Raw genomic sequence first — 21,946 nt, 5'->3', positions numbered from 1 at the left:
CTAATATTTTTCATTCACAGATGAATCCGAAGTGGCATCCGGGCAACCTGACCCGCGCAACGAATACGCGGCCCCGTCAACATCCGAGGCGTCTTCCTCTGCCCCCCGGTCTGCAGCGTCACACCGGCAGCCGTGTTGACCACAGAGGTCCTAGAGAGGCAAACGGAGATTGTGAAGTGGATGATGGCTTTGACACACACCATGCAATCCATCGACCAGACACTGAAAGACATAAATGAAACGCTGAAGTCCCTGAATAAATGCTGAAAGAAATCGCTCTTCTCCTTTCTTTTTTCCTTGAATAACAGAATGCTTACCAAAAGTCAGAATCGCTGAATAACTTCCTCTCTCCTCCTGAGCGCTCTTGGCTGTGCAGGCTGGTGGTAGGGATCTCTGGGTACGGGGTCCTCCGGATGTATATCTTGAAATGGCACTCCATTTTTTTGGGCAATATTATGGAGAACCCCGCATGCAAGAATGATATTGCACACCTTTTCGGGCGTATAAAGAAGGGTTCCCCCCGCAGCCGAGAGACACATCCACCTGCCCTTTAGGAGCCCTATGCATCTCTCCAGTGGCACGCGTGCGCGTATGCGCAGTGTTGAAGCGCCTCTCCTGTTCGGTGAGAGGGTGCGCCAGAGGGGTAATCAGGTACTCGGTCAATGGATACCCTTTATCGCCTAGGGAAATTACATGGAAGTTTTAGTTTGCAGAGATGGGCAACGTAAAGGTAGAAATAACAAAACCTCAGTTTCCTTCCAACATGAGTAACTTCACTGAGTAAGTGAGCTACAGTTAGAGCGATGGTGTAACCATATGTGTTGTACTTACACCATGCATTTACTACAGCAACTTTGGCCACCTCTGGCTGGTTGTGCAACGTCTGAAAATAAATTGTAATTGTGCCCAACTCACCGATGAGATGGCTCCGACCGCGCAGTGCGCCTCCCTCCAACCGAGTGCCGACGATGCTGTTTTGGAAGATGAAGGAATCATGTGTGCCCCCAGGCCACCGGGCTACAAGGTTCAGAATGGACAGTTTCGCGTCGCAAATTATCTGCACATTGATGGAGTGAAAGTGTTTGCGATTGATGTATGCGTAATCATCAACGGATGGTGGCTTCAGACGCACATGGGTACAATCAATCGCTCCAATCACGTTTGGAAACTCAGCAATCTCATAAAATGCCATTTTAATCACCGTTTGCTGAGCATCATTGTAGGGGAACTGGATGTACCTGCCAGACAGGGAATTTATAGCCTTTAACACGCCTGGCATGGTTCGGCTGATGGATGGCTGAGTAATGCCAGATCTGTCCCCTATCTCCCTCTGAAACGACCCGGTGGCCAGGAATGCCAGGGTGGACAGCACCTGTACAGGCACAGGTATGGCATTGGACCGCCGGGTGTGTCGCCTTAACTGTGGCTCCAGGATGCCACAGAGCTCAATAAGGAGATGCCTAGGGAGACGAAAACGGCTCATGAGCCACTCGTCATTTTCCCGAAAAAAATCCTGCCGGTCCCGGAACACTCTCTCGCGCCTGATGCGCGCGTTCAGGTCCTCTAATAAAGCCAGATCTGCCATCGTTTCGCCATTACCGCGCCGCTAGAATCACCTCTTAAATAGGCGGTTGAATAATGAGCCATCACTCTTCCAATTACGGAGTTGTACACACCTGAGAACACTAATGGAATGGATGTGTTTTAATTCAGTTTTGCCACAGAAGAACCTGTTCACTTCCTGACGAAGGCTTCATGCCGAAACGCGTCGAAGTGTTTTAATCATGTTTTGCCCATAAAATAAAGGCATTTTAAGAAGATGAGGAAGATGAGTGCCTTGGTATTCTACAACTTTTGGAATTAACTAAGCCTGTCACCAAAGAGCACCATCTCTACTAAGTACTAGTTCCAGGTAGCACTCCAATTGGACTTGATTCTACGGAGTTGTACTTGTTTAATTTTTAAATTAATTTAATTTTTGTTTATGTTTATATTTATGTTGAAGTCAAATAAAACATGGGCCTTCTTTGAAGTGATAAGTCTGTAATTTTAACCAAGGGATTTGTTGCGACTCATGAGGCATGCACTAGTGACGCTGCTATTTATGTATGCTATTGCAGTCACCGCAAGTCAAAATGGAAAAGTGCGTACACGCGCTCAGACCTGTCGTGGCGATTTCATCTTTCCTGCGCTCACGATGGATTTGATAAATGCCAACCTTTGCGCAGAAAAGAACGTACACACGACCTACGCACGTTTTTCGTCTTACGCAAGTTTGATAAATGAGGGCCATTGTGTATATTGTAGTCTACAGCAGTGTCTGTATATAGTTTAATGCTTTATTATCAATATGGTTCTTATTACAATGTAAGCTATGTACATTGTGTGGTGTGGCAATAAAAGCGCTTTAAAAAAAAAAGTTTCCTTTTTCATTTCCTCAATAGATTCACGTCATTCATGCCTGCATTCATAGCCTATTCATAGTGCAGCTTATAAGAATGACTTGAATATATGAAGTACACGAACATCCCAGGAATATTAGTAATCATAATCACAATTATTAATCATAATTGCTGAATGATATGCCCATATAAAGTATGTATATATTAACCTAATTGGCCAATGGGCAGTCAGCTTTACAGGAGCTTTTTCATGTAATCACGTGCCTTTTTCGTCCAATACCAGCGAGGCCAGTGAGAGGTCCAGGCACTCTCACAGCGGGGTGCTAATGGCTCAGCGATTAGCCCGCCGCGAGTCGGGTTCGTTTCTGACGATTTCCTGCTCAACAAACTTAAAGTTTGTCTGCCTGCAAGCGCCCAGGTGCGTCCGGAAATTAGGCAAATTCGCGGATGTTCACTGCCGTCCACAGTGACACAAATCCCTCTTTTCGTGCAGTGAGAGAAAGTGATATTGTCATGCCCGGCATGTGCAGCAGTAGCCACACATAAACTGTTGTTTCTAGGTGACATCTCAGGAGAAAACTTATTCTATTCTTATTCCTCTGAGAACTTCAAAGAAACTGCAGTCATGGGTCTCAGTTGAAAGAGCAAGACACATGCAATGAATAAGATGTCCTGAAGGTTACATTTAAGATCATTTTTGGCTCTGAAGAACTCAAAGTACAACTGCCTCTTTAAAACTCCTGTTTTGTAACTTTCAAGTAGTCAGAGTGGTTGCGTGCACAATTGAGTTGAACATTTACAGATCAAATTGGCCATTTATTTAGACCACCGCCTATCGCTCTTAAAATTCTCTGTGGGAGGTCATTGCACATTTACTGTAAGTATTGTCAAATTTCCTGCACAGTTGTCTTTAAATGACTTTAACAGTTATTTTGTCCAATGGCGCTACAGTTATAAAATCAGGGTTTTCTTAAAGCAAACAGTCTGGACTTGCTTTAAATGACCACGAGTTGACACCTAACCTCAATGGGCTGCTTTTCAGTCATACTTTCTCCAGTAACGCAGCTGATGATGTCTTCATTCCTGACGCAACATTACGGTGTAATGGTGTCGACAGTTGCCACTCCGCTCTTCAAAAGGAAAAACATTTTGAAGTAAAAGCAAAAGTCCAAACGTTGTTACATTACATAACATTACGGTCATTTTGCAGACGCTTTTATCCAAAGCGACTTACAATAAGTGTGTTCCACATCGGTAGGCAAAAGAACTTCAGGTCACAAGAAATCATAAGTGCATTTCCTTCCAAAACCAAACAGCTAAGAGCATAACTAGCGCTAGAGTAAGTGCAGTAAGGTAGGTACCTAGACAAATGGGAAGACAATTTAGAAAACGAAGACAATTTAGGAAACAAATAAGTGCGTAAGAAGCTAGTTAAACCCCTTGCCCCACAAATGAGAGACTGGTCCACAGTCCTTTCACTTTTCTGCTTCCAAAATTCGATACTTTTCTGCTTTGCTCTCACCCGGTAATGGTTACGGTTAGGAGTTGAAAGACCACGGTTGGGGTTAGATACAATGTACAGGCTTATGTTTAGAAGTTAAAAAAGACATGGTAAAGGTTAGAAAACTTTATACTGTCACAGATTATATAGTTGTCATCAAAACGTTTTCATATTTTAAGCTTGGATTGTGAAACTGTTTTTTATTGTACATGTGGGCTGATCTAGCCAGTATATCTCAACCTGCTGCAGAAACTCAGGCTCCCTTTCCCTCTTGGAGAGCAGCCTTGATGGTAACTGGGTTTGATGTTGTTGTAGAAAGTTAGGCGATACGATTCCTTCCATACAGCCATAAAATTTCTTGATGGGCTGCCAGGTTCTTTGTCTTATATGTTTTTTTTTTCCCCCATTGTCATATAAGTAAAAATGAATAACCAACAAGTTGTCAGTTACCAAGTCAACGAAAATAAAAGGGGTCTCACTCTAGAAAGGACATACAGTAAGAAAAAATAAGTAACAGGGATCCTTTCATTAGTTTGCTGGAGGTTGAGGTGTCAATTATTCTCTGCCAAACACTTTTAAGCTCTAACACTGGTGGTTACAGGTGTGGCTTGGCCTACATGTGATATCATAGGCTATGCACACTCTGGTGTTTAACTAAATTCACTGCTTCAAACGACTTTGTCTTCCAAGCCGATGTGGTAACAGTCATATAAATTTTGTTTCCCCCAAACACAGTAGAAAATGCTGAGAGGAAAAATGTTCTCCCAGCTCTCACTGGAGAGAAGTTAGCATTAGGGAACATTGTGAAATTGCATGACTTTTTTCACCCAGGTCTTCTGGCACCAGTGGGTCACCATCGCTCACTGATGCTGTTCAAATTGAGCCAGGGACCAGAGAGCACAAAGGCAGCAGTGTGTGTGTATGTGTGTGTGTGTGTAAGTGTGTGGTGTGTTGGTGCACGAAACATAATACATTATGGGAGCACCAATATGCATCACAAAAATGCCCCATAGACTCCATTCCCTGCTGCCTACACCATTATTATTTTTTTTTACAACAGTGTGTGCGTGTACGTGCGCCCTTAGTTCTTTGTTGATCTGACGCCTGTGTATCCCTTTGTCCTCTGTTCCCCAGCATGTGTTGTCATCACTGACCTCAACACCTTAAAAGCTGGACACACTGAAAACACCCAGTGATTGGCTGCCAAACGCAGGCAAGAGAACGGCTCCATCACTCCTATCATTTCTTTCCCTCATTCGCTCTCATTTATTCCTGTCGTTCACTTGCTGCCTCTTATTAAGTGTCCGTCATGTCTTTGCCATTTGCCCACAGTTCCGTGTCTTGCCATTCCCTCATTTGCCCTTCATACCACTCAGTCCTTCTTTGGCTTCACCTTGGTGGAAAATTTGTCGTAGTGTTTTCACATTCTGAAATGACATTTTATCCCCCATTTAACCTGGTCTGTTAACAAAAGCATGTGTCACTGTCACTGGATATCAAGTTCCCGAGAAAAGTGTTTGCCATTACTCCCCTTTTTATTATCAACTAGATGAGTACTTTGATTGCTAACTGGGGTGTTTAAAAGTTTTAAAGAAAGTTATCCAAAATCCGCACCAAAATTAAATGGCTTCAAATTCAATTCTGCCCTGGTTTTTATCTAAGTGGAGGAATACAACCATTTAGCACTGCAAAGTGCGTCATTTTGAGAAACCAGGGAGCCAGTTTCTATAAACAACATAAAGATTTAATGACAAATCTATAGTAATGCTCATCTAATTCATGAATTGCATCTTTCACACTCACAAATGCACAGTTGAATTGAACAATGGATACAGTTCAACTTGGTCAATGAAATAGATATCACCCCAAGTATGTCAGACACCATAACAATGTGCCATAACAAAGACATTCTGCCACTTTTAACATTACATTACATTACATTACGGTCATTTTTATACCGTTGCACAATGTGCAGGGTGTGTAAAACCGTTTGAGTTGAGTCTAGTCTGGTTGGATCCCCAACCAGACTAGACTATCTGGACGTGTTAGTCTGGTTTTGAAAAACTCCATTTCGTACTAATTCAGTCAAACTAAAATGCACTTATAAAGTTTGGCTTTGGTCAGACATACACATTTCTTTTTTTCTAGTGTCATACAGACAACACTAAGTGGGTAAAATCAAGACAATGTCACACCAGAATGAATGTAATACCAACATTGGTCAACAGTACAAATCGTTACAGTTTCACAATAAAGGCCTTAAAAACAGTCAAATGACTTTACTTCCTGGGATATACCACACTATATGCCTGCATCTGCTTTTCGAAACTGCAGCATAAATTTGTTTCGTAATATGTCAAACAGTTAAAAAACTGTTTTGTTTTTCAACTGAAATAATTTCCGAGGCCTCCAAAAAACATCACGTTCAAAAATAGGAGGTAGGAGGTGGAGCACAGTCAGGCAAAGACTGTCAGACTGATCCAATGTTATCTGATAACTTGTCAGTTTTTTGTCAGGAGCAGTCAGTTAGGTTCGGGATAAAAAGACACGGATTAAATATAAATAAATCCATGTATATTCTGTGCCTTTATTGCAAAAATACTATATTTATGAAATGTGAATAAACATAACTACTACACATTTTCTTGTGATATTATGCTCCTTATTTTATTGCATGTTTGAAATACTATTTTATTAAATTGAGCTGCTCCTTAAATACATTCTGTACATATATGAACACCAAAGCTTGCCGTTTATTTCAGCCTCACTTCAAGTCCTTATCTTTTCTGTTTCCGCTCCTCTTCTTCCTGGTGTAACTGTACCTGGATAATTCAAAGAGGGCCCATGGGACACGGAAGGCAAACTGCTCTCCTTCAAGCAAAGCCACTGTGAGTGAAGAGTGATTAAACCTGGCAGCATAAAGAGCTCCTTTTCTCTCAGCTTTTAGCTGATTTAAGTCTAAAGGCCTTCTTTTCATAAATCAGAGTTCAGTTTTTCACTGTGACACTTCTTATGCTGCTGATCAATTTAACAGGGTTGATTAGAGTTGCCAACCTTGGTGAGGTAAATTAAAATGGAAAGAAGCACTTACCTTGCATGCAAAATATCCAGTGACAGAGATACAATAGGTCTAAATCAGGGGTCGGCAACCCGCAGCTCTGGAGCTGCATGCGGCTCTTTCATCCTTATAGCTCAGCGTGACTTGGGAAAATAAATTAAAAAATTATCCAATTCAAGTGTATTTTATTTGTGTTAGTTCGATTTTTTTTTATTGTAGTTCTAAATTGGAAGATTATTGTGATCTTGAAATATTAAAATAAAACTATTATTATTTTTCGTTGCTGAAGATATGCGTCACACTCGAGACTTTCCACTCCACGTAGGCCAAGTATGGAGAAATGTAAGAAAAGAAAAATTTCTGAAGAAAATAGAACATTTAATGATGCCTGTTCTGTTTGCATTTACCTCTGACGAGAGTGGCTTTCCAGAAGGCCTAATTTGTGGTGAGAAAGAGACCTTCAACTCGTGTTTTTATTATTATTATTATCTTTTCAAGAGTTCAAAATGTTCCAAATGTGTTCATTACATAAATAAAATTCAATTTTAGCACTTCATGGATTTTGTAAGCAACACACTATAGTTGTTTATTCAAAGCGTTAAGGTAAAAAAAACAATATCTTCATTTTAGATGTAGAAAAGTATTAGCGGGCTCCCAGTGTTTTCTTTTCCGTGGGAACCGGGACCAAATGGCTCTTTGAGTGTGAAAGGTTGCCGACCCCTGGTCTAAAAGAATATTTTGAATATTAAGGTAAGTCCTTACGCGCCATAATGTAGAAAGATGCAGCATTCTAGGAAATCACTACTTTTAATAGGTTTTACATAAAGCAAGTTTTCCCATCTACACATTTACACAAAGAAACTTGATCAAGTAAGTGAAGCCGTTTCAGATGTCTGTATGTCGGCATTAGACATACGAACCCATTTTTGTGCAAACATCATGGTTAAACTAAGGGGACTCACGGTTCTTACACAAGACAACTGAACATATCTATTTGTTGCCTTAACCACTCAGGAATACAGAGTTTAAGATTAAGACTTTATAGTCATGTAGATCATGTCATCCAGGTTGGCACCTGTTGAACACACACATGCACAGGGTCACACACTCATGGAGACAGATGCCATATACATACAATGGAGCGATGGGCAGCCATTCAAAGCGCCCGGGGAGCATGGGGGTATGGTGCCTTGCTCAAGGGCACTTTGGCCGTGGCAAGGAGGTGGACTGACACCCCTCCTGCTGTCAGTTCAGCAATCTTTGAGCAGTGAGAGTGGGAATCGAACTAGGAATTATTGGACGACCCACTCACAGCTGAGCCACAGCCGCCCCCTCCAAGCAACTGCACTGTTGCAGGTGCTGAGGATATTTACCAAACAGACACATCCTGCCTTAATCTTTCTTGTGGTGGCTCATCGTGCTGCTCACCTTAATGTTTAGGATTAGAGCTGTAACAAAATCCGGGTTATCCGGTTTTCAACCCGGATAAATACGTCACCCGGGCAGACCGGATGGTGGCATGCATTTGATCCGCCTTAAAAAAAAAAAAAAAAAAAAGATCCGCCCAAGTCGAGCCAGACGGCATTTCATTATGTCAACAAATGGCAGTTACAGCGCTATTGCACCTTAGTCGTGAGAGAAATGATGAAACCGGAACATATATCCCTTGTTTTTGTCGATCGTCTATGGCTTTTGCAAGCACATAAACAACGTGTTGCTGGTTGTTCATTTATTGGCAGTTGGCACACATAATAGCGTAATAATAAGTAACATACCAAAGATATTCCAGTACGAGCGAAGTGTTTGACTCAGAGATGTCAAGTCACGCGACAGAATCGAAACTTAAAAAGCTCCGAGTTGGCATGGATTCGCTACTTGCCCGTCTGACCGCTGAGTCACCCAGAGCCAGCGATTCAGCGGTCAGACGGGCAAGTAGCGAATCCATGCCAACTCGGAGCTTTTTAAGTTTCGATTCTGTCTCGTGACTTGACGAGCGAGCGCCCAGTCGGCAGGAAGGATTGTCGTCAACCCATCTGACTGCTGAAGCCTCTGTACCTCGCTACAGGCTCGGTTAGCGTGGCTTCATGCATCTTGTACAGTCGTTGAAAAATAATCATTTAGTGATATAGGGAGGGCAAGATCATTCCATGTTGTTTACTTGTAGGTCTAAACTCAGCATTGCCTCACCTAATGCTACCACATTTGTCGCTGTGTAAATGCACACACTAGCTGTTGTGTCTGGCTTTCAGATAAAATGGCATTGAATTATTACTTGACAAAAATAAATGAATGAACTTGTAGCCGTAGGCTGCTCTTTGATTTATCAAAATGAATTGATAAATGGGACAAAAAAAAGGCGAGGCGCATAGCCACTAAAGGCAGAAAAGTTTTTTTTTTTTTTTTTTTTTTAAATAAGTGACTCAAGTGATTCAAGTGATCCGTATAACTCGAATCCCCTCCTCGAAATGATCCAATCAGCCCGGATTGCCCAAAAGATTCGAGTTAAGCATCTCTATTTAGGATCCGATTCTGGCTTGAACACGTATGGCTGGATGTCACGTGGTGAATTTTAGCCGAATGAATAAATAGGCAGCAGGTCTGTGGGCTTTCTGTGGTAGTAGCACGACGATGACGTCAGTAACACCCACTTTACGACAAAAAATCAAAATTACAGTAACCCGGATTTTTTTAAGTAAGCGACGCACCTCCACGTTATCAGTGGTAGTGTACAGTAATTAATAAATTATAAACAGCATAGTTTGTGCCTGTATAACGTTGCCCATAGGAAACCGTTTCATGGGCGAATATCTCAAGAGAGCAGCCAGACACCTCTCGAATATCTTCGGAACAGCCCCAAATTACCAACAACAAGCAGGGGTGAGTAGAACATCATGTTATAATGTGAAATCAAGGGCCCAATGTCAAAAAAACGGTCTTGTCCTTTAAAGGGGAACTGCGGTATTTTCAACTTTAAGCCTCTTTTCTGAGTCGTCTGCAATGTTTTAGAACCCCCCTCACTGCTTTTTTGATGTTTACTGCTGTCTCCGGTATTTGCCTAATTTTGATTCTTCTCAACCTGCTTCAGAATGGCAAGTCATGCGCATGTCCAGAAAGGTCCGTAAAAGCACAATAAACGTCCGTTTTCAAAATAATCAACTCACCGGAGTGGTTACTGGTGTGCACTGGTAATCCATATCAAATTTCGTGGCGAAAAGTTGCGTCTGTCGTGTTTTATTTTACATATTGTACTGGATGTTCGTTGATATTACTCCGCCACCGCTAAGAAAATAGTGCGAGCATGAACGAGCTGCCAAATAAAACACGACAGAAGCAACTTTTCGCAACGAAATTTGATATGGATTACCAGTGCACACCAGTAACCACTCCGGTGAGTTGATTATTTTGAAAACGGACGTTTATTGTGCTTTTACGGACCTTTCTGGACATGCGCATGACTTGCCATTCTGAAGCAGGTTGAGAAGAATCAAAATTAGGCAAATACCGGAGACAGCAGTAAACATCAAAAAAGCGGTGAGGGGGGTTCTAAAACATTGCAGACGACTCAGAAAAGAGGCTTAATGTTGAAAATACCGCAGTTCCCCTTTAATAATCCTTGGACTGTAATATCAATCATTCTTTGTGTGAAAAGAGACAACTTTCATGCTTTCTACCCTTAGTGGACCATTAAATTCATGCACTGTGGGTGGATCTGTGAAGCTGTTTTCATCCGAGTGTGTAACATTATCGCAAGGCAGATAATAATGCAACAAAATTACACAGAACACACAGGACCAGGCTGATAAATGGACTGATGAGTCAAATTACAGGTCATTTAACAATAGATTGTGTCTACCATAAATGTTCCTCTTAAATTACTTTAATGAGAGTTTAATGCCCACCTGTGATCAAGTATGTGGGAAAAGGCTACATATAGATCTATTTTCCAAGTGCCGTTATAAGTGAAGACCATTAAATCTGACAACAAAGTGACCTTTGTTTGCCATTATCACTCTTTCTTTTCCCATATTCATTGGCAACTCAATAACACATCTTGTAACAAACTAACAGTAAGTCAGTGCTTTTTGTGCTGTTGACAAATTATCTGACAATTTCTCATTTGAGCTTTTTCCATCTAGACTTCTTCCAAATATTCGGTGATCCTTTGTTTTGCATGTATTGCTCCTTCTAATCCTTCAACTCGGACAATGAACACGAAAAAAAAGCATGAAAAAAATGTCACTTGAAAAGAACTCAGGAGCTCAAATTATCCATTAAGTCAAGAAAGAAAACAACCAAGTGAAAAACAAGTTTTCAGTGACTAAAAAATGACTGAAAATGTCTGACTGAAAACCTTTTAAATCAAGCTTTTCAAAACCAGACCCAGATAATACTGTTAAGGGTCAAATTACTCATGCGTGAAACAGACAAATATGTGGAAATTGTTATAAAATAAGGACTGTATATATATTTTGGAAAAACAGTAAAGTGTAAATTATTATTATAATTATATTAAAATACAACCAAATCACAGTAAATTCATCTATACTTGCATGTTCTCTCCAACAGAGAAGGTTAGAAATGGTGGAATATCAATAACTCAATTCCTGTGCTATGCATGCATACCGTTACATGGGGGTCTAGCTAAATAGCCTAGTCGAGCAGTAATTGTAATGGTTAAATGTAATGTAGCTGACCATGTAACCGTGCCGAGTGTGATGAATTAATTTCGGCCTTTACCACTGAAATTGCACCCACTGACTACAACACAAGCCCAAAGCACATTCGATGCACCTGCATGTCAACCTTTTCGTGAAAGTCCACTGTTTTTTTTCTCTTATTACAAATATATAGTTGCTTTGAATATTTTGGCCAAGAAGTCTTATTCTACCCTAACTAAGTGGAGCTGAACACAGCTGACACACCTCGAACAGACAAGTAAAGTGCTTCATTTCATATGTCGCCTGAGTCACAGAGACAGTGAAACAAGCCTGAAGGCAGGTGGTAGAAGGTTGAAGCTAGTTTGTATAGTCACAGTTGGCAGTACAATTACTCAACACCCAATGCATGGGGAATTCAATAAAATTGGAGGTCTGGCTCAGTTGTAGGGTGGTTATCTTTTCATCAGAAAGCTTGTGGTTGAAAGCCCCACTTTAATTGTCAAAAGGGCAATCGTTGAACCCCTCACTTGTAAGTTGTTTTGGATAATAGCGTGTGAATGAAATGAATGGTTTTGCTGGAGACTTTATGTTTCCTGAGATACAGCACAGGTGAAAAGTGTGGACACACCCACTATTTCAACATAAATGAGTGGTACTGTAGAGGTAAGTAGAGTAAATATGTCTATGTTTGAACCATTTTAGGAAATGATGGGAAGCCTTTCATAGAATAAAAACAAACTTCTACTTTTTAGTGGACAGACCAGTTGTTTGAGGCTGAGGAATCCTGTAGCTATCAACTCATAATCATATTACAAGCCTATTCTGATTTGTGGAAATCAAATATTTGTAAAGTGCTAGGTAGCCGCTTAGACTGGCCCAATCCTTCTGATTGGTGGGTAAGATTTGAGTTGTCGGGAGTACCAGTTTTTGGAAGGCTCTGAAATTTGCAGGTACTTGCAAGAAATCTCTTTAAAAACTATAATAATACACTAATTTAACTTTAAATGTTTAAGCAAAGGTCTGATCCAAAATGTCATGGAAATTAGTCAAATTACTGGCAGATAAAATGGAGCCCTGACAGGGACGCAGCAGCATTACTTGTTTTTACCAAGACATGGCAGCAGGAATAACTCAAACAACCCTCTACTTGGCTTCCAGACTGTACAGCAAACAGAGACTGCAGACAAAGAAGTACTGTAACAAAAAAGGAGAAGGGATCACAGTTCTCGTTCAGTCAGTTGTTGCCAAGCTACAAAAACAGCCCTTCTTTGCATTCATGCCAACCTGTGAAGAATTTAACTTTTCCTCTCTTTGTTACACAACTGATTTTTATTTACATTATTACATTTGTAATACATTTATAACAAACATGTGTACAGCTGCAACATCATTTCACTTGAGGGATTCATTATTAAAATATGGTTGAATTGAATAAATTGACCTGAACTTAATTAAATGTACATATGTGTCAGGATCTGGGTGTTTAGTGGTGTTTTTGTAGTTATTGGTTCTATTATTTTTATTCAGTGCTCTTAGTTCTTTCTGTATTAGATGAGTCTTTGTTTCACCTTAGTTCTGTTTTTCCTCATATACAGTTATGTTTTATTACTCCTTGGGTGTTCTTTGTGTTAGTTAGATTATTTCTCCGTTATTATCCTGGTATGTTTTCCCTTTGCTTTAGATTCATTTTCATAGTTAGTGTGCTCTCCCTCGCCCCCTGTGCCATCTCTCTCTCTCTCTCCTCAGTCCGTCTCCTGCCCTCTGCCCTCTCACCTGCGTCCTGTTCTGTAATCAACTTCTCCAGTATATAGGTCATGCCAGTTCCACCACTCCTTGCCAGATCCTTTTTCTTATTTGTCTTACTTGTTTCCCTCATCTACTTCCCGTTATCGCCTCGAGCTAGCTCTTAACATTCCTTAGTCTGCTTTTGGTTTTGTTCCTGTGCTCCCTGTGTTCTTGGATTTTTGCATCTTCATTTAATTTTTCATTAAAACCTCATAATCTACTCCTCTCCTCTGACGTGTTCTGCTTTTGGGTCCAACTCCACAACTCCGCATTATGACAATATGTATAAATGTATGTATTGTCTTTAGAAACAAAAACATTGTAGGTTGTAATGAATAGCCCGGGACTACTGACACCAAGAAAACCTAATTGAGGACCGGAGTTAGCAAAGGAAAAGTCTAATCAATCAAAATGATTGGAGTTGTGGGCTGGTGCTAGTCTCTCCTATAACACAATTACAAACACATTTGCTTTTAACAAGAGACATCTACTCATGTGAACTGTGCTTTGCAAAAAAAAAAAGTGATTTCAGAAGACTTACTTTTGAGAATTGCTGCCATGAGCAAAATTAGAAATGATTACAAAGTCTTCCAAAAGAGTTTACATGCTGATATTCTACAGCTCACATTTAAACTGTCAATAAATGCAAATAACGGTGCAGTTATTTTCCTTTCAGCTGGTGGGTCAGAGTCTAACTGTATAATGTCGAATGCCCACTGAGAAATAAAACAAGCCCGAAATCCCCATTAAAGCCTAAGGGCTTAGAGCTGGGTAAATTTATCTGCCGATGCAAATCAGTGAGCCACAATTTCTGTCCAAGCAATGACAACAACAGGGGTCCTTGTACAGTAAAGTCTGCTTCATTGATTTGGGAAAATTAAGAAAAAATGTTTATGTCGTCAAGGATAATGGTTGTTACCAAAACCCAGCACAGAGCTAAGAGATGTTAAAACACTCTGGAGACTTACACTGTTTATTTAGAAGGCTCTCAGGTAGTAGTTGCTAGGAGCTTGTCCAAAGGGAATCTGTTGTTCTCTATGTAAAGTGCCATTAGGTGACCTTTGTATTGAACTGTAGGTATGAAAATAAAACTAAATTTAAAGAGAGTGCTCTGTCTCTGTGCTGAAATAAAAAGTGTTTGGGTATACAATGTAGCATGTGGGATGACTAAACCTGAAAAAGGAAGCTGAAATGCTTTATTTGTAGACGTGTTAATAGGAACTGCAGCGCTGAGTTTCAATTCACTGTTTTGTCATAAAGGCTACAAAAAGCTTAATTAAATGTACTTGAATGAGTTCATTAAAGAGTTGATCAGGAATTAATACCAGTTTACATGTTCAATGTCACTGTTTCATCTGTGAAGTTAATTGTTGGGTCTAGCACAAACATACACAGAGTGAGAAGCTTTAAACAGATTAAACATCATACATCTGCTCATTGTTTCCCAAAGGTGCTTAACAACAAGTAGATATATGAGGTCATTTCTGAAGCAGATCTTAATGGAAAGCTGGGCTGTATTATATGGTGTGAATGACGACATTAAGGATGTGATTAACATAGCACAGCAGGGCCTGATTTTTCACCATGACAGTGTCATGCAGTATCACACAAATATTGATAATATTTCAATCTCAAATATCAATATTTGTGAGGAAGATACACAAATTCTCACCTCTTCTGTAATGTGACACATGGCATTTGAGCTTCAGTCTTTTCATCCTGGCTGCAGCTCATTGTTCTTCATTAATAGGAAGAAAAATAAAAACTAAGAAATCCTGGTAAGCATCTGCCGGCCAGCTATTTAGCTTCAGCGCTTTTACAACCCTTAAAGGATCTTTTCTGCAGCATCTCACTTGGCCACATTAACTGCAGAACAGAAGCTGTCAGCTGTTCTGGAAACAGCCATGGCTAAAACTGAGCCACTCAGCATAACTACAGATGTAGCAGGTAATGTCAAATAAAGCGTAGTTTAATTCGAGAAAGCGATGTGCTAATTGCCCACTCAAGCCCATAATAACTGCAGTGCCTATACTGATCTTTTTCGATTTCACATCTAATTTAAAGGTAATTAGCGGATTTTTTTGGGGAAAAAAAAAGTTTTATCTAGTGTTTTTTGTTATGCATATGGTTTAAAGCTTTTTTGTTGTTGGTTACATTTGTGCAATCTGCTCTTTATTTCCCTAATAATGCACAATGACGTTGCTGTTATTCCATTCAATTCTAAGAACTAGTTGGGAGCAAACTGCTAATAAAACTAACTAATAATAAATGCACATCAGACTAGTTTCTTTTAACCGGTTTGTAACCAATGAACAAGCCTGCCTAGCGTCGTCAGACTGTGGCAGCATAAGCTGAAAAATGACTAGAATGAACAGCTTATTGTTGCTTACCGAAATGAAAACTTTGAGGAAGAAGGCTCAGATATAACTGGTTGAATTGGCCATATAGAAGAAAAAAAACGTAGTGCAGCCTTTTCTATTTCTAAGTATCTGCCGTATTTATGTCTAATACAAAATCCACTTGTCATAGTTGTTAAAATACAAGTGCAATTTATTTCTATATTGATATTTCTATCAATATCAATTTATGTGCCTATTGCAACGGAAGTCATCCCCAAAAAAGTCCAATAAATCTGTCAACAAACAAACGAATAAGTGCATAAAAAAAAAAAAAAATAATATATTTGATATACATCAGGAAAGTCAGCCCTGAAACTACCTGGTGATTTCATGTCCAGTGCCACCACTCCCCAACTGGATCCATAAAACCAGCATTTAAGTGTTAGCATTTAGGACAAAATGAAAAATAGTTTGAGAGCAAGTTACTAGTTTGTTGTGTTAATCAATTTTATGTCAAATTGACACCTCCCCTTACATTTTACTATGACCCCTACCCTGCCACACTACACTGCCATATCTGGATCTCCTGAAAATAATAACGAAAAAATCACTTTCAATTAGGACTTTATGTTTCTCCTTAAAGCAACCCTGTGTCCTCAGATAAGCTTTTTATTTAATATAACTCAATTAAACAGAACCAATAATGTGAGCCGCTGTGCAAAATCTTTTCTTAGAATAGATACAGTTCATTGCATGGGTGATGTGCTCAAACATCCTGTGTAAACTCACTAAATTGGAAACTGTGACTGTAGATTTTTCACGTTTTTTTTTTATAATGAAATAATTTGAGCAAAAAAAGGCAATAAAGTTGCACCCATAGACCCATTTCAGTGCCTGGAGATATTTTCTTTCTCTTGAGCCCATTCACCTTTGTGAAGCTCCGACAAAAAGACAGCGCGGGTCGTCTTATGAAAGCTTCTTCTCCTCGCAGGTGACCGGAATAAAAATAAACTGGTGAAGGTTCTTTTTGAAATCATAAAAGAAACACGAAGCGACTGCTGGCATGTTTGAATGTACTTATTCTTTTCACAAAAGTAGTCAAAAGTATCACATAATTCCTCCCAAATCTGCGGATTAAATTGTTTTAAAAAGTAACCAAACACCTTATTATAATTTTTTTTAACTAAATTTAGAATTAAATAATTATGGAATTCTATAAGAGTACTTAATTGACATTCATTGGGTGAAGTCTGAACATTGGTTCATTAGAGTGAGTCATGAGGCACTCTATTTATGACAACAGCCAATGTGTCATGAGGGGATTAATAATGGATTATTCCCAGCCTACAGCAGATGATAGACAGTGGGTGAAGTCTTCGCTGCATGCTCCTTGTATGATCTTGTAATGCTTGATCAATATTGTAAAGGATAATGAGAAATGCCTTATGCATGTCAATATGTCTTCGCAGCAGTTTCACTTACTAGTTTGAAAAGTATCTTTTTTCGGAGGACAAGTAGGTCAAATCATTGTGGGAGCACAAAAGTCACCTGCAATAATTTAATTTTTGCCACGGAGGGTATTTTCAAATCATTTTGGGTTTTTCAATCCCTTTCCGAGTGATATTCACTCCAGCAACGTGTGTGTGTGTTTGTGTGTGTATTCCACCCATGCCTCCACACTCCACAGCACTTCTGTGAAAATCTCTGCCCATGTGTACACCTCGCGTGCATCTTATCCTCACCGTGAGCTGCCTGGGCAAATTGATACTGCGGCGGGGTTCTTGGCGATCTGTAAGTCCACCGTCACGCTGATGAGAGCAGCACAAAGACGTCTGCGTTGCGGTAAATGTCAGCTTGTCGGCGAGGAGTGGCACGTAATATCCCTGCTTGGAACATAGAAGCCGTTTTCCTTGACCCGACACACACATGACAAGGCCAAACTCATAGATGCAACAATAATCCCTCCTCGATTGCCAAAGGTTAAATCTCACACACACACAGGCGTACACACTCAGGAAAGGGAGACTCACCAGGAGGGTTGTATAAACATTTGGTTTAATGCTGTGCTGTGTCAGTGCTCATTCACATGAATATCAGCTATATTACCTTTTAAGAGAAGCTGTCTTTCAGTTTCACACATAGAACATGTGTGCAATGTGCATTCAGGTAGTTCGCCATGAGAGCATGTCTATTCCTGTCTATTCCTGCCACGTTGAGTTATACATGCGACGTAAAAATCCTACCTACAATATGACATATGAAATACAAGCAAAAACTGGTTGTGATCCCCGTAGAACAAGACTAAAACGAATGTGAACCAGAGGAATTACACGCACCAAGTCAATGGTGAGATGTCAGTCACTAGAGCACCCTTCCCCACTCTCTGCTTTAGGGCAAATTATGAACATCGTGCTCTATTTCAAGAGAAAAAGACTGCTTTGAAGGTATTTCCAGAGTCCTCAAACACTCTTACAATAATATATAAATTTGAGAAACAGAATATCTTGATGTTGAACGATAGATGTTTCCGATGCACTATTGATGTTTTACTCTGGTTGTTAGTTTCTTTTCTTTGATATTAGCACAGAAAACAGGATTTTTCTGTGATGGACAGGTGACCTGTCTGGGACGTACCCCACCTCTTGCTATGAGACAGCTGAGATAGGCTTCAACCTTTTAAATTCTTGGAGGATTACACATCTACATATATATATATTATGGCTGGGCAACGATTACAATTTTTAATCTAATTAATCACATAATTTCCCTGATTAATTGAGATTAATCGCATGTGTACGCAAAATCCAAAAATTAATTTAAAAGTAGTGTATAGCTTTTAGCATTTAGTTTTATTTTAAATGTACTGCCATATGAATGAAAGTGCCATAACATTTGTTGTGCAAACACACTTTCATCAATTTGTTGTGCAAACATTAGCATTTTTATGTAGGTTTTATGTAGAAGCCTCGCTCCACTGTCTGTTTCCTTGAATGACTTGCTGGTATCGATTGTGTGTTTTGCCTTTAAGTGATATTTTAGACTGGAACTACTACGGTGAGAAGACAATTCAACTTGGCAGTGTTTACAAATGACTTTGGTTCTGTCAACTCCGCCGTCTGGAAGAACTTTGAAATGAAAATAGCCGAGTAAAAGTTCCGTACCCTTCTCCATGTTTGGTTGATCCGCCGATTACTTTCTTTTCCGGTTCCACAGCAGACGGCAACAGAGTTTTGCAAAATAAAAGCCTGTGAGCAACAGGCTTTTACAATAATAAAATAAATAATAAAACAATCTCCCTTAGAGATAGGGTGAGAAGCTCGGTCATCCGGGAGGGGCTCGGAGTAGAACCGCTGCTCCTCCGCATCGAGAGGAGTCAGATGAGGTGGCTCGGGCATCTGGTTAGGATGCCTCCTGGACGCCTCCCTGGTGAGGTGTTCCGGGCCCGTCCCACTGGGAGGAGGCCCCGGGGAAGACCCAGGACACGTTGGAGAGACTATGTTTCTCGGCTGGCCTGGGAACGCCTCGGGGTCCCCCCAGAAGAGCTGGAGGAAGTGGCCGGGGACAGGGACGTCTGGGTTTCTCTGCTCAAGCTGCTGCCCCCGCGACCCGACCCCCGGACAAGTGGAAGATAATGGATGAATGGATGGATGGATAAAACAAGGGTGGTTGTAGTGGGTTAAGCAGGCGCCCTATGTACAAGAGGCTATAGTCCTCGCTGCAGCTGGCCCCTGGTTCAAGTCCCGCATCGGACTGCCCTGTGCTGCGTGTCGTTCCCCTTCTCTCTTCCCCCTCCTTCCTGTCTCTCTGAACTTTCCTATCCATTAAAGGCACAAAAGCCCCCCAAAAAATGTTTTTGGGAAAAATTTGAAATGTATTTATTTTTTACAAATAAATAAATAAAACCTGCGTTAAAAATATTTATCGGCGTTAAATAATTAACGAGTTAACGCGATAATAACGAGTTAACTTGCCCAGCCCTAATTTACATATCTATATGTATATATCTATATACATATATCTATATGTACACACATATACATACTCATATTTCCCTTTTGGGATAAACAAAGCATTTTTTCATATAACATTAAAATAATTATGATAACTCAACTTCCTCAGCACTCATGTTGCTGAACTTTAGTTATCCACTGCAAAAATGTTTAAAAGTGATGCTTAACTTCTGTCAACAGGACTGAATTACTACAACATATAAGTGGATGTGACCTTATGGTAATCATATTGCAGATTAGTGATTTGTCATGATTTGTGCACATTGGGTACCTGAGCTTCTTAAGTAAAGAGCCTCCAATCCAAAGTGGGATGAAAATTCTGAAATGATTCAATTGAAAAGACATTTGTAAAATTTCATGAGATGACGTGTCGTTAAATTTTCGTGATGATGCATATCATATGTCTGCATCACTGCCTCTGTCTACACAACGCAACACAACACATTACTGTTCCAAGCAGTGTCCCTGCTGTCGCCACATATCACTTTCCTGCACGACTCTCCCAAAAGACAGTTTAGAAAACTGATTCTCTTTTCTGCTGATGGTTCAGGCTTGATCCTGGGAATGGAACAAGATAACAGCTGTCTGGTGCTCGACACGAGGACGGTTAGAGAGAAGATAAGTTGCAGGAAACAAACTGTTCAACTGGCTCTCTTGGCAACGGAAGAGCCAGAATTCCGTGTTTGGAAGTCCAGAAATACGGCGCTGCCAGAGTCATTGTCTTATTTGCCGTAAATGAAATATGGGAAAGAATAACATGAAAGAATTTCAGTGTAAGCTTTGCTTTCCTGTGCAAACAAAGAAACATTTAGAACGGTAGGGATGTAATATAGACTGTAATCAAGAAAAACATTACTAAAATTACTATTACTAATATTCATAACTGTTCAGGGAGACAACATGAACATAAATTTGATGCTTCCCTTCATTTGCTAATTTGTAATGGACATTTGCTGAGGCAGATGATAATTAGCTCTGTGGGTCTTTGGTCATAACCAAAGTTTTGGATGAAGGAAATCTTCAACCTGATAGGTAGAGTTTCTGAATGAAAAATGAAGAGATCATCAGAGTTATGAATAAACATTTTATTGTCTATGTAAGTGCTGAGGTGCCCTTCTCTATAGTTTAGTCTAATTATTGGGTTTTATTTGATATTTAAGAAATCTCCCATGAAAACATCAGTCACAAAGGAGACAGGGCACACAACAACTTTGTGTCATAATTACACGATCACTGATGATTAAATTTGCAGCTCAAAGATCACTTTTGTTTTTTAGACATTTCTAAATGGATTCATTTAAAGGACAAATTCAAAAACATTGTAAGTGATCAAACACTTCGCATATCTCCAACCAAGGTGTGACTGACGGTATCAATACAGCTAGTGGACTGATGAGTAGAAGAGAGGTCGAAGAGAAGGAAAAAAGCTGAAACGTAATAACTTAGCGAGGATGAGGATGACATAAACTGACTGAGAAAGAAAGGGGATGGACAAAGCAAACAAATCAGAAAAAGGAGAGAAATAGATGCATGTGGGTTACAATCGACGCCGTGCTTCTCCGTGCTTTCTTATGACATTAGAATAGAGTGAAAAACACGGTACAACAGGTTGGCCTTGTCTAACTCTGTTTCATTTCACTTAATCAAACTTAATGATTTGATCTGAGATTCACTGCCCTGAGAGAGGAACCATGCACTACTGTAAAAGTCACCACTGCAATGTTGTCATCCCCATGCACAAGTCCTCATTGAAGTCCATTATCTCCCCACAGGATTTTCAAAATATTTTCTTTTGTTTTCAGAGCAAATATTTTAAGCTCATCCTCACTTGTGAATTGCAAAGCATCAACTACCATTTAACCTGCCCCAGGGTCATCTTTCTCTAATTTCACTCCCTTTAGTTGTAAATTTTTTGGAACATATTACTGTATTTTCTAAGCTGGAACATTACAAAGTGCTCTCAGTTTGAATATAAAATGACAATAATCAAGTCCTTGAATATTTCTTATGAAAACTAGGCTTTGAAAGGAACAAAATAAGGTTTGACTGCTCAACAGAGTTGTGAAGTGAAAGGCATAACAGAGAAATTCATATTCAAACAACAGTGTTTATTTGTCTTCTCTCTGCTGCCACACAGCCTGAGAGATTTAAAATATGTAATTACTGCCTCGCATTTCAAACATCTTCATCTGT

The 21,946-nt window shown here is 40.0% G+C and overlaps 1 protein-coding gene across 1 annotated transcript in view; it reads right to left on the bottom strand.

The window, feature by feature from the left end:
* Positions 1-21,946, bottom strand: part of LOC142388585 (calsyntenin-2-like) — a 355,755-nt gene that overhangs the window by 180,121 nt on the left and 153,688 nt on the right. The gene's annotated exons all lie outside the window — the stretch shown is intronic.

The sequence above is a fragment of the Odontesthes bonariensis genome, chromosome 9, assembly GCF_027942865.1.
Source record: "Odontesthes bonariensis isolate fOdoBon6 chromosome 9, fOdoBon6.hap1, whole genome shotgun sequence".
In the NCBI taxonomy this organism is placed as follows: Eukaryota; Metazoa; Chordata; class Actinopteri; order Atheriniformes; family Atherinopsidae; genus Odontesthes; species Odontesthes bonariensis.
This window is presented reverse-complemented; position numbering and strand designations above follow the sequence as displayed.